The sequence below is a fragment of the Lotus japonicus genome, chromosome 1, assembly GCF_012489685.1.
Source record: "Lotus japonicus ecotype B-129 chromosome 1, LjGifu_v1.2".
In the NCBI taxonomy this organism is placed as follows: domain Eukaryota; kingdom Viridiplantae; phylum Streptophyta; class Magnoliopsida; order Fabales; family Fabaceae; genus Lotus; species Lotus japonicus.
In genome coordinates, this window is record NC_080041.1 from 58,119,111 (window position 1) to 58,131,974 (window position 12,864).

Here is a 12,864-nt window from a genome sequence, read left to right on the forward strand (position 1 = left end):
ACAATGCATCAAATATGCCTTCATCACCCATGTCAAGGGTCTTTGTAGACCCATGAGCTGTACTCAATGTTATACCACTTTGCTCATTGAGAAAGCTTGGAAAATCCACCAAGGGTCTACTTAAAACCAACATGAAGATGTCTGATTTCACCAGAGGATCGAAAAAAGGCAGTTGAGGTCTTGATTGCTGACACTATGGTAAGGCCCAATGCCAGCCGATCTGCTTTCTTCGTAGTGGTAGGAAAATCTCACTATAATATGTTGTTGGGGAGAGATTGGATACCCCCAAGCTAGTGCTTACCATCTACATGACACCAAGTATTAATATTCTAGGTGGGTGACAGGATTGAAGTAGAATCCTTTTCCTCCATAATGCATAGCCGAAGCAGTTATGTGATAAGTGCCAAGTTTACCTGATTTTCTGTATTGATTTGGGTACTTATCTGTTCTAAATGTGTAAATTATCTTTCAATTATCCCTCAATAGGTTAATTTAGTAAGTAGATAGTTTTTATATAGATACTATGTAAGATATGTTAGTTTTATCATTTAAACTATTTAGTTTTTGTTGTAGGAGAAAAGTCAAGGAAATCCATACAGTTGAGGATCCAAAGGGCTAAATTCATTGAAGTTCGCTTAAGCCAAATGTTGGCTTGCTTAAGCGAAATGTTGGCTCGCTTAAGCCATATTACATGGCAGTAGCAGTAGCAAATATCTTGAAGTTCGCTTAAGTAAAATGTTGGTTCGCTTAAGCCAAATTACATGGCAGTGACATATGGTTCTTGAAGACAATCCGGCTTAAGCGAGAAACGGTCTCGCTTATGCTAAAGACCTTAACTGAACGTGAAGAAACCTGCTCGCTTAAGTGACACCTTTATCAGCTTAAGCGAAACTGCTGCCCTATTTTTTGAAAGGCTCAACCAGATCAGAATTGGGGGGTTTTTAACATATTTTGGACCTTTGAGAGAGGAAACTGCAGTGAGAAGGAAGAGAGGAACTTTTGGAGCTTTGATTCACCATCCATCAAGCTGGAGACACACTAAGGACAACACGGCTCGACCATATGAGATTTTTGTAAAAAGGTCTGTTTAATTTGATTTCTTCTCTCAAATAACTTTTATACCTTCTATACACTCCATAATCACGGTCCATGCGCTTAGATTTTCGCCGTGGCACCGTAGATCTAAAATCTAAGCTAAATACCCATTTTTACTCCACCGTTGCTTTTTGATGTCAAAAGTCTCGATCTAGCTTAGCACCCTTAGGATAACTTGCTAGTATATGCATTGTTTATAACTCTACCAATTCGTTTTTGGAAAATTTCAACTTTGAGTTTTTGAGCTGTTAAAGTGGACCAAAAAGCCCATATTCTAGTTTTGGGTCCTGTAATTGATCCGAGTGTTTTTATACCCTAGATATCACCGAAGAATACCTAGGAATTAAATTAGATCGAAGAAAAAATTCGGGAAGCCCTGTTTTGGGGAGTGGCCGAGACTTGTTGGAGTTAGTATGGGGAAAAAAATAAAATATAGGCAAGTTTGGCCTTTTGGTTATTGTAGCCTTTTAAGTCATCAAAATTTTGGCTCTGGTTTCGTGTCATTCCGAGTTTTGTAGCTCGAGTTATGCACATTTTAGTGAGGAAAGGTCCTGCTGCCCATGTGTGTGTGATCTTCAGTCCTTGTATGATTTGTTCTGAACTCTTTACTTGGACTTTGGACTTGAAATTTCACTGGGGTTTAAGAGGCTTGTTTTTTATCATGCAATAAAAATGTTAGAATCTTCTCGGTTGGTTTCATGTGTGTAAAGATTCGCTCAAGAGGCTACACAGTTTGAAGTTCGTTGAACAAAGTGTTTTTGTACAAAACTCGAATAGAGTCAAAGCTCACCCATTTTTGGGTAAATATTCCATTCGGGCAATGTAGTTGTATTTCGAAAGCTTAGGGAGCTTTTCCAATTGCGATTAGTGTTGTTCCTTTGTTTGATTGTCTGCATTTTAGCTAAGTATGTTTGTGTTCCAAGATGTCGGACAAGTTGTTGCAACATCGTGCTATGACATGTGTCCCTGAGAACGTTCTGTAACTTGGCTGATTTGTTGTGAAGCTTCAAGTTAATTACTTGGCAATCAAGTTAGGTTTTTATTGGGAGCTATTTGGAGCTATTTAAGGAAGTTGGAGCTTCAAGTCAAAGAATATTCTTGTGTTATCAAACCCGGTTCAAGGGGGTTTGATTTGGAGCTATTTATGGAAGTTGGACTCTGCTTCTTTATTGATTACCCGAAGATCATGTGCAGATTCATTACCTGGTTGTTTCTAATAACAACTTCCTGATTTTGTGTGTGGACCGTGTGATCTTTCAAGCCCAATAAAGACAAGGCCTGGAAGACTATTTATGAAGACCCAAGACCAAGGTTCTAGGTACTGAACGTATTATTGTATTAGGGTTTCATCGAGTTCATACTGTTCTTGTTCTCTTAGCAGCTTTATCCAATTGTTTTGAGCTAAGAGTTGAGTGTTTTACTGTGTGATCTTGAGATCTGTCTTTGTAACCGTATTTGAGTTCAATCACTGTGGCAGTGATTGTGTGAGAGAGTGAGAGGGAGTTCTCATACTTAGGGGGAGACCTAAGTAATATTCCACGGGTAGAGTTAGGTAGAAAAGGTAGTTGAACTGGGGCAGTTCGTGTGAAACCTTGTGTACAATTTCTCTATAATAGTGGATTATCTCTCTTGGGTGAAAACCCTCCAGACGTAGGTGATTTTGAACAGAACTGGGTTAACAATCTCTTGTGTGATTTTATCTTTTATGTCGTTTTTCTTGCTGTCATATTTGCTGTGTTTTGAGTAATGTTGTACGAGATGTCTTAGACATCTGGTATAACATTCGTCCTATAGTTGCCAAAATTTCAATTAGTTTCTAAGTTGAGTTGTTGCTTAATATGTAAGTAAGTGCTTTTGCTTAAGGTTCAGAACTAGCAGAATCCGAGAACTTATTTTGGATCGAGCTGTGGATTCAAACTTGGAAAGGAAGAATTACCCAAGGTAATGGCAACTCTCCTAACTACTAGCTATTATGTTAAGGTGTCGAAGAATCGACGTTGTTAATGATTTGGATATATTGAGGCTTAGACCATTTACTGAACTGTTGAGGCTTCGACCGTTTAATGTTGTTTCAGTCTTATTGCTTTCTAGTGGATAGGATAGGGTTATGTTTTACAGCACATATAAGTTGTTTATCATTTTGTAGTGATAGGATAGAGTTATGTTTTACAACATTGTATTACGTTTATCGCTAGTGTGAGTATGTTGATATCGGTGCATGGATAATAAATGTGTTATTGCTTGGGCATCTTAAGGATGTGGCGTTGTGGCGGGAAGGCCACTTGTGTAATGGGAAGGTCACTTTAGTGCGGGAAGGCACTCTTTACTGGTAAAGCAAGTTTTGGCTAAAGGACTGGAATTTACCTTAGGCAAACGATAGAGACAATGAACCATAGCTAGACACGTATCCAGGTAGGGACGATTCGTGGTTTGCTAGCTTTTGCATGTGTGCATATCTTGACGTTGAGACAGTCGAAAGGTCGGGCTTCGTATCTGTTGAGGGAATGAACCTCAATCCCGTCAACTATTGTCTGTTGGACCTTAGTCGTTTATTGATGGATCAGTTAGGAAATAATTCCAAATTGTGTTGGTTTAATTGGTTGACCTTCGGGTCTTGCAGGTATGTTAGTGGCACGCAGTGCTACCCTTGATGTTGGAAGATGCTTATGTGTAGGCGACAAGCTTACAGACTTAGGATATGACCTATGGTCACCAGTTATGCTTACGTATTGTGTTGATAAATACTTACATACTGTAGATATATATATATATATATATATATATATATATATTGAGTTATGCTATGATATATTACATTATCCAAGGAAGTTGACCCTTGCTTGCCTTGTTTCTTTTATTTGTGTTTGGGCGATCGACAAACTGCTAGAGCATAACAGGTGGTGCTGCGAGTAGCTGCTGGTAGCTAAGAAAAGGTGGTTGAGCTGTTCGACGAGGAGACTCTCTCGGATTGGGTAGTTCAACCGAAGACTAGTAATAGCGGTGGTTAGATTTGAGGCTAGAGCCTTGGGTAGAAAGCTTACCGTCATTGATTAAAGCTTGCAGGGTTAATTGTATAACTTTATTGTTGGTTTTGGGTAGATTTCGATGCTTTGCTTTTCTACGATTCCCGGTGCAGAAGTCGTAGGGAGTATATTGGACTTAGGGAATTATTGTATATGTCTTATGTCATAAACATATGTCGTCACCTTCGGGTGCTTGCCTTATTTAGGCTAGATGTATGGGTTTGGGCTTTGTATGCATAACAGGTTTTGGAAATGTTTTTGGTAAAGAAAAGGAAAAAATATATATATATCCGCATTTGTAGGCTGCTATTTGTGACCCCTGAAGTTGGGGTGTTACATTGTGATATCAGAGCTTTGGTTGAGAAACCAGAGCTTGTTGGGGAATAGGTCTTCTGTGTTAGGTTGTTTGAACTCTGTAGTTAATCGGCTTGGTGTTGATTGATTGACTAAGTGTTACTTTATAGATTGTTTGATTGTTTGTCTTGCTTATTGACTGAAATAGAATGGTTTTTACTTCTGTTTCTTGCTTTGACTTGGTGGTTGCTACCTCCACCAAGACCTTAATTGTAATTTTTGTTTACCGGCATTGCCATGTTGTGTTTCATTCAGAGATTTCTATGTTGTTATTGTGAAAGGAGTATGCACGAGACATACTCACTTGATGATTGCTTATGTCTTTTAACTATAGCAGTTATACAGGGTTTAGGGAAGTTGCTAAGCCCAGAATTTTGGTTTGTACAGTATGCTAGAAAGGAAAGATAGAAGCTAAGAATGAATCCTAGTGGAATATTTTATGAGTTCTACGAGTTAGATGTTAAGGTTGTGTAAAATCTAAGGTGGAATTGTTAGAGATTGAATAGACTAGAGATAAGATCTCAGTTTATATGTGGCTACTTGATGATAGTAAGTTGAGAAGAATAGACTTTGATTTGATTGACGTTAGTCAAGCTTAGGAGATAAGTTCATGTTTAGTATTTGATTCATTGGTGAAGAAGTAGTAGTGCTAGGAAATGGATTTTTCACTCGAAAGGTGTTGAAGAGTGAAAGAACAATAGAGGTTTATATTTAGTGAACGCTTAGACTTTAAGCCTATGAATCCTTGTTTTAAGTGTCTAAGACTTGCAATATGTTAGATTTTGATCGAGAAACTAAGAATTGAATTGATTTGAAAGTGATCAAGTTATAGAAAGATAGTTTTAGTATTAAGTTTAATACTTGAGGTATAGTATATGAATTGATTTGGAAGGAACTAGTCTCGAGTTGTGTAGAGTGTTAAGACTTGATATAAGTTGTGATTTGATTTGATTTGTGACTAAGTGAAAGGTTGAAATTATGGTTTGAATGATGATAGTTTTGGGAAGGAGATTATGTTGATGGGTTGTTAGATTCTAAGATGACGATTTGCTTATGAGCTGTTGGTCGATGGATGTTGGATGTGAGATTGTTGGCAGAAGAAGCTATGTGACGAGATTTGAATGGTATTAGCATGATATTTTATGGTTGTGAATATTATGGTAGAGCTATTAGTGTGAGAGCATGACGATACTTGTTGGGTCCTTCATGTAGCGTTTGAGTTAGGTTTTGGATCATGGTACTTAGTACACTAGCATGAACATGTTATCTAGGTCTATTCGAGGATGATTGATAGATATCTAGGTGTTGCTTTTGTCTTGTATGTCACCTTTAACGTTTCCCAGATTTGGGATGCGTTTTGACACTACTTGTGAGTTGGAAGGAAATGTGAGGGAATGGTATTCCCGAGCTTTCTCTAACACCAAGTTTCGAGGACGAAACTTTCTATTTGGGGGGAGTATTATAAAACCCCAAATTAAATAATTAGCTTATTTATTTAATTTCGCTATATTAATTAGTTGAGTGTTTATCTTCTATTATTTTTAAGTTATTTTCCTGACTTGAATTTAATTACGAATCAAGGAAATTATTTAAATGATAATTAATTTCGAAATATTTTATTTTATAGAGTTTATTTGAAAATAGAAGTAATAATATAGTTTTCTTATTCTTTATAAGTCATAGAACTCTTTGTTTAATTTGATAAGTTTTATTCAACGCTTCGTGAGCTATCTAACGTTTTTCATTTTCCCTCAAATGTTAACAAATTATTAGTGTCACTTTCCTTATAATTTATTTTAGCTTAGATACATAAAATGACGACGTCATTTTTGCCCTAACTGTCTCACAATTATTCTTTCGCTCAGTTTTTATTGATTTCTTGGTTTATGGATCATTTTAATTTGTTTAAAGTGATTCTAATTTATATTTTATCATTTCATAAAGTTCCTCATAATTTTTGGTACAATAATATATCATCTCTCTATTTTTCTTCTAACTCTAGAAGCTAAATCCTTCTGTGTTTAAATCAATTCGTACCCAATTTTTAAAATATCTTCTCTTTCTCACCATCCAAATGGTGACATGTGTCCCTCCAACCCCTATCCACCAATCCTTATCTCTCCCTCTCTCATTCTTCACGTTCACTCTCCCTCACTCTTTTCTTCTTTTTTTTGTTTCTCAACTTGCTGCAGCTCATCGTCACCATTTCTTCTTCATTCACGTGCATCCACCGCCCATGTTTCTCACCACACCGCCACCTTCCTCTTCTTCTCATAATTTTTGGTACAATAATATATCATCTCTCTATTTTTCTCCTAACTCTAGAAGCTAAATCCTTCTGTGTTTAAATCAATTCGTACCCAATTTTTAAAATATCTTCTCTTTCTCACAATCCAAATGGTGACATGTGTCCCTCCAACCCCTATCCGCCAATCCTTATCTCTCCCTCTCTCATTCTTCACGTTCACTCTCCCTCACTATTTTCTTCTTTTTTTTTTGTTTCTCAACTTGCTGCAGCTCATCCTCACCATTTCTTCTTCATTCACGTGCATCCACCGCCCATGTTTCTCACCCCACCGCCACCTTCCTCTTCTACTCTCCTTCCGTGGACAAGCATCACCTCCATGGCCACCTCTCTTGGGTCAACCGTTCCTCTTTCTCCCTCTGTCCAGCGAACAAGCCACCACCGCCCCACTCTTCTCCTTAAGCAAAACGCACCAACCATGGACAGCCACCACCTCCTCTTCGAGCTTCTCCTTTTCCATGGACGACCAACACCAAGAGCGTCACAAGCACCTCGACAAGCTTCTTTCCATGGCTGGAACCACCAGCCACCAACAAGAAGAGACGACGCGAAGATACGAGGAAGAGACAACGTGAAAATAGAGGAGTACGACGTTGATGATGTCGCCGTCGTCGCCTTTCATTTAGGGTGTCATCGTGCCTGCGTTCACAGCGAGGTTAGTACCATTGGAACCCTTGCGACGTCAACAACAAAACCCATGTTCCGAATCGACGTTCTGTTGCCGCCGCCGCTTTCAAAGGTGTTTTCCGGTCAACTCTGGCGACCATTGGAAAAAGAGAGTACACCACGACGATCCTTGCCGCGAGGAGAGCAGTATCCCTCAATCAATTTCAGTTTTTGGTAACTTTTGTTGGCGAGCTCTGCCGACCTACAATTGGACTTTCTGGGCAAACTTTCGACTTTTTAGAGAAACGGATAGCGCCATTGAGTTCCTGGCCGCGAAAGATGAAATACCAATACCCCTTTTGTGTCTCCGGCGACAGTTCCTCAGTCAACCACGTGGACCACGACTTTATCCGGCGACCCTTCGCCGACAAGCTTTCATCACTTGAGTCTTGTAAGCCTTTAATCCTTGTTTATGTTTTAGCATCGGGAAGGCAATATTTTAAAAGAGTAACGAATTTCTTATTATTGAATTGTTAGTGGATGGTTAATCGAGTGAATTGTTTGAAGTGCAGCTTTAGTCCTTGAGTAAGCGAGTTAACTTAGTTAGTGATTGCGTTAAGTGTACTTGTGAAGGGTATGAAGAACGTAAGCACCTTGCGTTCAAGCTACACAATGGAGGAAGCAAGCTAACACGGGAAATAAAGATGTGATTGGATCGAAGTTGCAGCTTAGAAACAAAAGCGCTTAAGGTAAGGGTAACTCAGTATAAAAGTGTCATTGATTCTTGCATGCTTTAATTGAACTGCTTGCGTTTGAGATGAAGGTATTTAGTTTGATTGTCATTGGATTGAAATATTAGCATGATTCTCTATGTTGTATGCTTGCTGGATGTTTGAGGAATATTGTTGGTTTAATTTATTACTCCGTTGTGTATATAACTTGAACTACTCAATAACTTGCTGATGTGAATTATATGAGAATATATTTGTTGTTAATATTGATTTGATGAATTCTTAAGCATATTTGATTTGACTTATGCTTGTTGAAATTGGAATAACATGTGGTAATCCTGACTTGATTACTTGATTTGAAATTGTTGACGTGTTGACTAAGCTGGCATGTAGGGCTGAAACTTAAGTGGCCGTTCAGTGGTTTTCGTTCCATATGATTGCCCCGTATTTCGAGGCGTTATAAAGTGGCAGTTCAATGATTTTCGTTCCATGTGACTGTCCCGTCTTTCGAGACTCCAAAGTGGCAGTTCAGTGGTTTTCATTCCACATGATAGTCCCGTATTTCGAGACGCCAAAGTGGCAGTTCAGTGGTTTTTGTTCCACATTAGTGTCCCGTCTTTCGAGGCGTTATAAAGTGGCAGATTAATGGTTTTCGTTCCATGTGATTGACCCATCTTTCGAGACGCCAAAGTGCCGGTTTAGTGATTTTCGTTCCACGTGACTATCCCGTCTTTCGAGACGCCAAAGTGGCAGTTCAGTGGTTTTTGTTCCACGTGACTGTCTCGTCTTTCGAGACGCCAAAGTGGCAGTTCATTGGTAGTAATTCCACGGGACTGTCGCGTCCTTTGAGACGCCAAAGTGGTAGATCTCTGGTTTTCGTTCCACATGACTGTCCCGTCCTTCGAGAGGCCAAACTGGAAGTTCTGTGGTTTTTGTTCCACGTGACAGTCCTGTCTTTATCTGATTTAATTCTATGTTGTTGATTCTGTTGATATCTGATTTAATTCTATGTTGTTGATTTTGTTGATATATGATTTGATTCTTTGTTATTGGATGTATTGTCATCTATTTTGAATTAAGTTATTAGCTTATTCAACAAGTCGTGTTTCTAAATTGAATGATATACTTTTCCTTTATGTGAAGTAATTGTATGGGGTTAACCCTTTATGTTTTGCTACTTGTTGTTTGGGCGCTTGACGCTATTAGGCGATGAAGAACCTTCGATGTAGATTATCCTGTACAAGTCAGAGATGAGGACTTGAAGAACAACGGAAGACTCGAAGGGTAGAGTTGGGTGTATGGCTATAGCCTTGGGATAGAGACCTTACCATTATTGGTTAAAGCTTGTATAAAGATTTTGTGAATTTATATTTGAGGTTTCGGGTACGTTTCGTTACATTGCTTTCCTGCGGTTCCCCGATTTGGAAATCATAGGGAGTATATCAGATTTATGGTATCATTGCATGATAGATTCTTTGTTGAATATGACTTCTATTTGTTAGGTTTTGAATGTTGTATTCTTTCGTCCTTACCTTCAGGTGCTTGCATTGTTTAAGGCTGGACTTAAATCTATCTGTAGTTGGGAGTATGCATGACATGTTTTGGAAATACTTTGAAAAGGAAAAAAATATACTCCCTTTTATGAATACTTTTGGAAATCATTGCATATTTACTTTAGCAGGTTACTATGGTGACCCCTGAAAGTCGGGGTGTTACAATCACTTTCGTCTTAGTTCCTCTTGAAAGCATAGCATCCATGACTATGGATAGCTAAACATTTCTTTGTTGGGATTGGCACACTTAAATGTATCCATCTTAGTTCTCTTTCATATGAATCTATTTTATCTCTTGATTTCAATAATATGATCTTGATTTTAATGCTTGTTTTAGCTTGATCAAATAGAACATGATTTGAGATTTGGTATGTGAGTGAAAGCTACATATTTAAATTAGATTTAGGTTGTATCATCTAATTTACCTGATTGCTAGACATAGGGTTAGGTTTATTAGTCGATTAACATCCGCGCTCATTACGTTTTGCTTCGTTAGTTATGCGAGACATTGATAATTAGAGAAGTGATATCTCCTCATGTAAGAAATTAATGAGATAGATAAAAACTAATGTGATGAAATCAAGAATAGAATAGGTTGTATGTGTTGAATTATATGATATATAAGAGTTGATGTGTGAACCTGAATACCAACAGTTTTCTCAATCTGTTTTAAACCCGTTTTTATTACTGTTTTATGTCCACAACATTTATCAAAACGATCAACCAAAACCCTTGTTAAACTCATTGCTTAAGTTATTTAGCTGGAAAACGACATTGTATTTCCAATTCCTTGTGGATACGATATAACCCTTTGTTGTACTACAATTGAATCTTGAAAGGGATTCAAGAGTATGTGTGGTAAAAACCTTTCAACAAAATGGCGATGTTGCTGGGGAATTGCTTCAATACAAAAGCATTGCTTTAGTTTCTTATCTTGAGAAATTGTTAATATAGTAGATAGTTTTTTTTTCTCTTATCTTTAATTATCTTGCTTACTGACTTTGTTGGCTAGGTTGTATTTTCACTTTGTGTATGCGAGGTAAAACTTCAGTTGATCAACTATTGTTCGATCCCGAGATCGAAGCTACAGCTAGAAGGAACAATAGCAAGACAAAGAGGAGAAAACAATTAGCTAGGAAAAGAAAGGAAGAAGAAGCATCATATTCTTTAATCTCTTCAAGCAATCAAGAACAAAACATCATGGCAGCTGCTGAAGTTCGTGACAATGTAGATGATAATGCAGGTTTTGTGAACTTCACACCGAGGAACATGACAAGAATCGAAAGACCTGCAGGGAATAAGAGGCCACCTGAGATGAAGTCCGGATTTGTGCAGCTGATGTATGCCAATCCATTTGCTGGGTTGGACCATGAGAATCCGTACACGCATTTGACAAAGTTTTATGAACTTTGTGGCACTACTGGTCTTACACAAGCTGAGGAGGAAGCTATGTTCCTGAGGCTCCTTCCATTGACTCTTATTGGACAAACCAAAGACTGGTTCTTGGATCAGCCGCAAACTATCTTATCTGATTGGAATGAACTTGAAAGGAAATTCATGGCAAGTTACTTCTCTGAATCAAAATACATGGATTGTAAAACTGCTATTTCTACTTTTTCCCAGTTTACAGGTGGAATGATTGAGCTAGGGACAAATGATGTTGTTTTGGTTCAAAACAAGCAGCTTTAGCAATAACTAGATGAAGTGAAACAAAAGCTCACAGATCTTCCAAAGAAACTAAAGGAGATGCATGATTCCTCTACTAGAAAACAGGTATACATATGTGATGTTTGTGCAGGTGATCATCATACTAGTAGCTGTGATTAGAATCAGGAAGAAGTGAACTATGTGGTAAATCAGCAGAGGCAAGGTCCGTTGTAAGACCCTAACCTTACTTAAGTATTACTTAAGCGATTTATTGAATAAAAGTGAAGTTTCTAGTGAAGTTTGATTTTATTGCTAATCTACCTGTGACCTTATGTGAATTTTTGTGAGGTATTAACGACCTTATCTGGAAACGCTTCCTTCATGATAGTTGTAGCTCTCTGAGTTAGCTAAATTCTCTCATTGGTTTCAGGTCATTACGACCTTTGTAGCCCGAGATATGTATGTTTTAGTGGAAAAAGGTCTTGTTGTACAGTACCTACGGATTTTACACAAAAATCAGAAATTGCATTTTTGTGTTAAGCCTGTTAATTTCTGATTATTTGAGGGGTCATGAGCCTTAGGGTTGTGAGAATTATGTGTTGCCTGGAGGCCAAGCATGGGGTGGCCGAATTTCCCAAGTAGGAGATATAGAGAAGATATTGTTTGATTGGATGCATCTATTTTGGAGGAAAATCAGTTTTCTTTTATTGTAGATTGAGATTTAAATAAGGAAGGGAGGTTATATTCCTTATTATTTATTTATATTCAGTTTTCTTTTAAATTAAAAGGCTGAATACTATTTGATTTTCAAATAATTAAAGAGATAGGGATAGAAAATTGAAGCAAAACCCTAGTGGGCTTGGGTGTGCCGCCGGGTTTGGGTGTTAAGGGGGGAGGGTGAGTTGTTTCAAAACTGAAAAATACAACCCCTTTTCCTCAGCATACTTCAAGTAAAAACAGAAAGAAAAAGAGAGAAAGAAGAGAAGAACAAAATCACGTGAGAGGGGGAGAGGAAGAAGAAGAAGCCGCCGCCCTTGCACCCCTGTAGCCGCCGCCTACCACCACTTGCGAGAGAGAGAGGGACGTGCGATTGGTAGAGGGAGAGGAGAGACTTGGACAGCAAGAAGCAACCTTCTTTATACTTCATCTTACACTCTTTTTCATCACCAAACTAGGAAGTTGTACGATCTGAAATTAACTTTCTAGACATGTGTAGAACGAAAATTTTGGTTGAGAAATGAGTTCTGGAGATCGTTTTTAGTGATCGCTGTATATGCTGTTTTTTTTTCAGAAAACGAATGTGACACTCGATTTCAGAAAACTTGTGCCCATCTGTTATTTAGTTGGTTGTTCTTCTGAATTTTGAATATCTAGCTTACTGGTACTGTTTTGATGTGATTTGTTACTGGTTGGAATGTTTCTGAGAAGGTCGCTCATCCAGCTGTAATTCCTTCGACTGTTGATTATATATCTTGTCGTTTATGTTTTATCCGACGTTGAACTGTTAAGACTCTAGGTTGACTTTAGAGCCTTTAACAAAGAGAATGAGA

At 38.1% G+C, this 12,864-nt stretch overlaps 1 long non-coding RNA gene across 1 annotated transcript; it reads left to right on the forward strand.

Annotated features, from left to right (window-relative positions):
• Window positions 1–6,490: 6,490 nt before the first annotated feature.
• LOC130732524 (uncharacterized) lies at window positions 6,491–9,500 on the forward strand. The gene is made up of 3 exons (XR_009017061.1): window positions 6,491–7,834; window positions 7,956–8,132; window positions 9,321–9,500. It is a non-coding gene; the product is annotated as an uncharacterized LOC130732524 (long non-coding RNA).
• The last annotated feature ends 3,364 nt before the right edge of the window (window positions 9,501–12,864 follow it).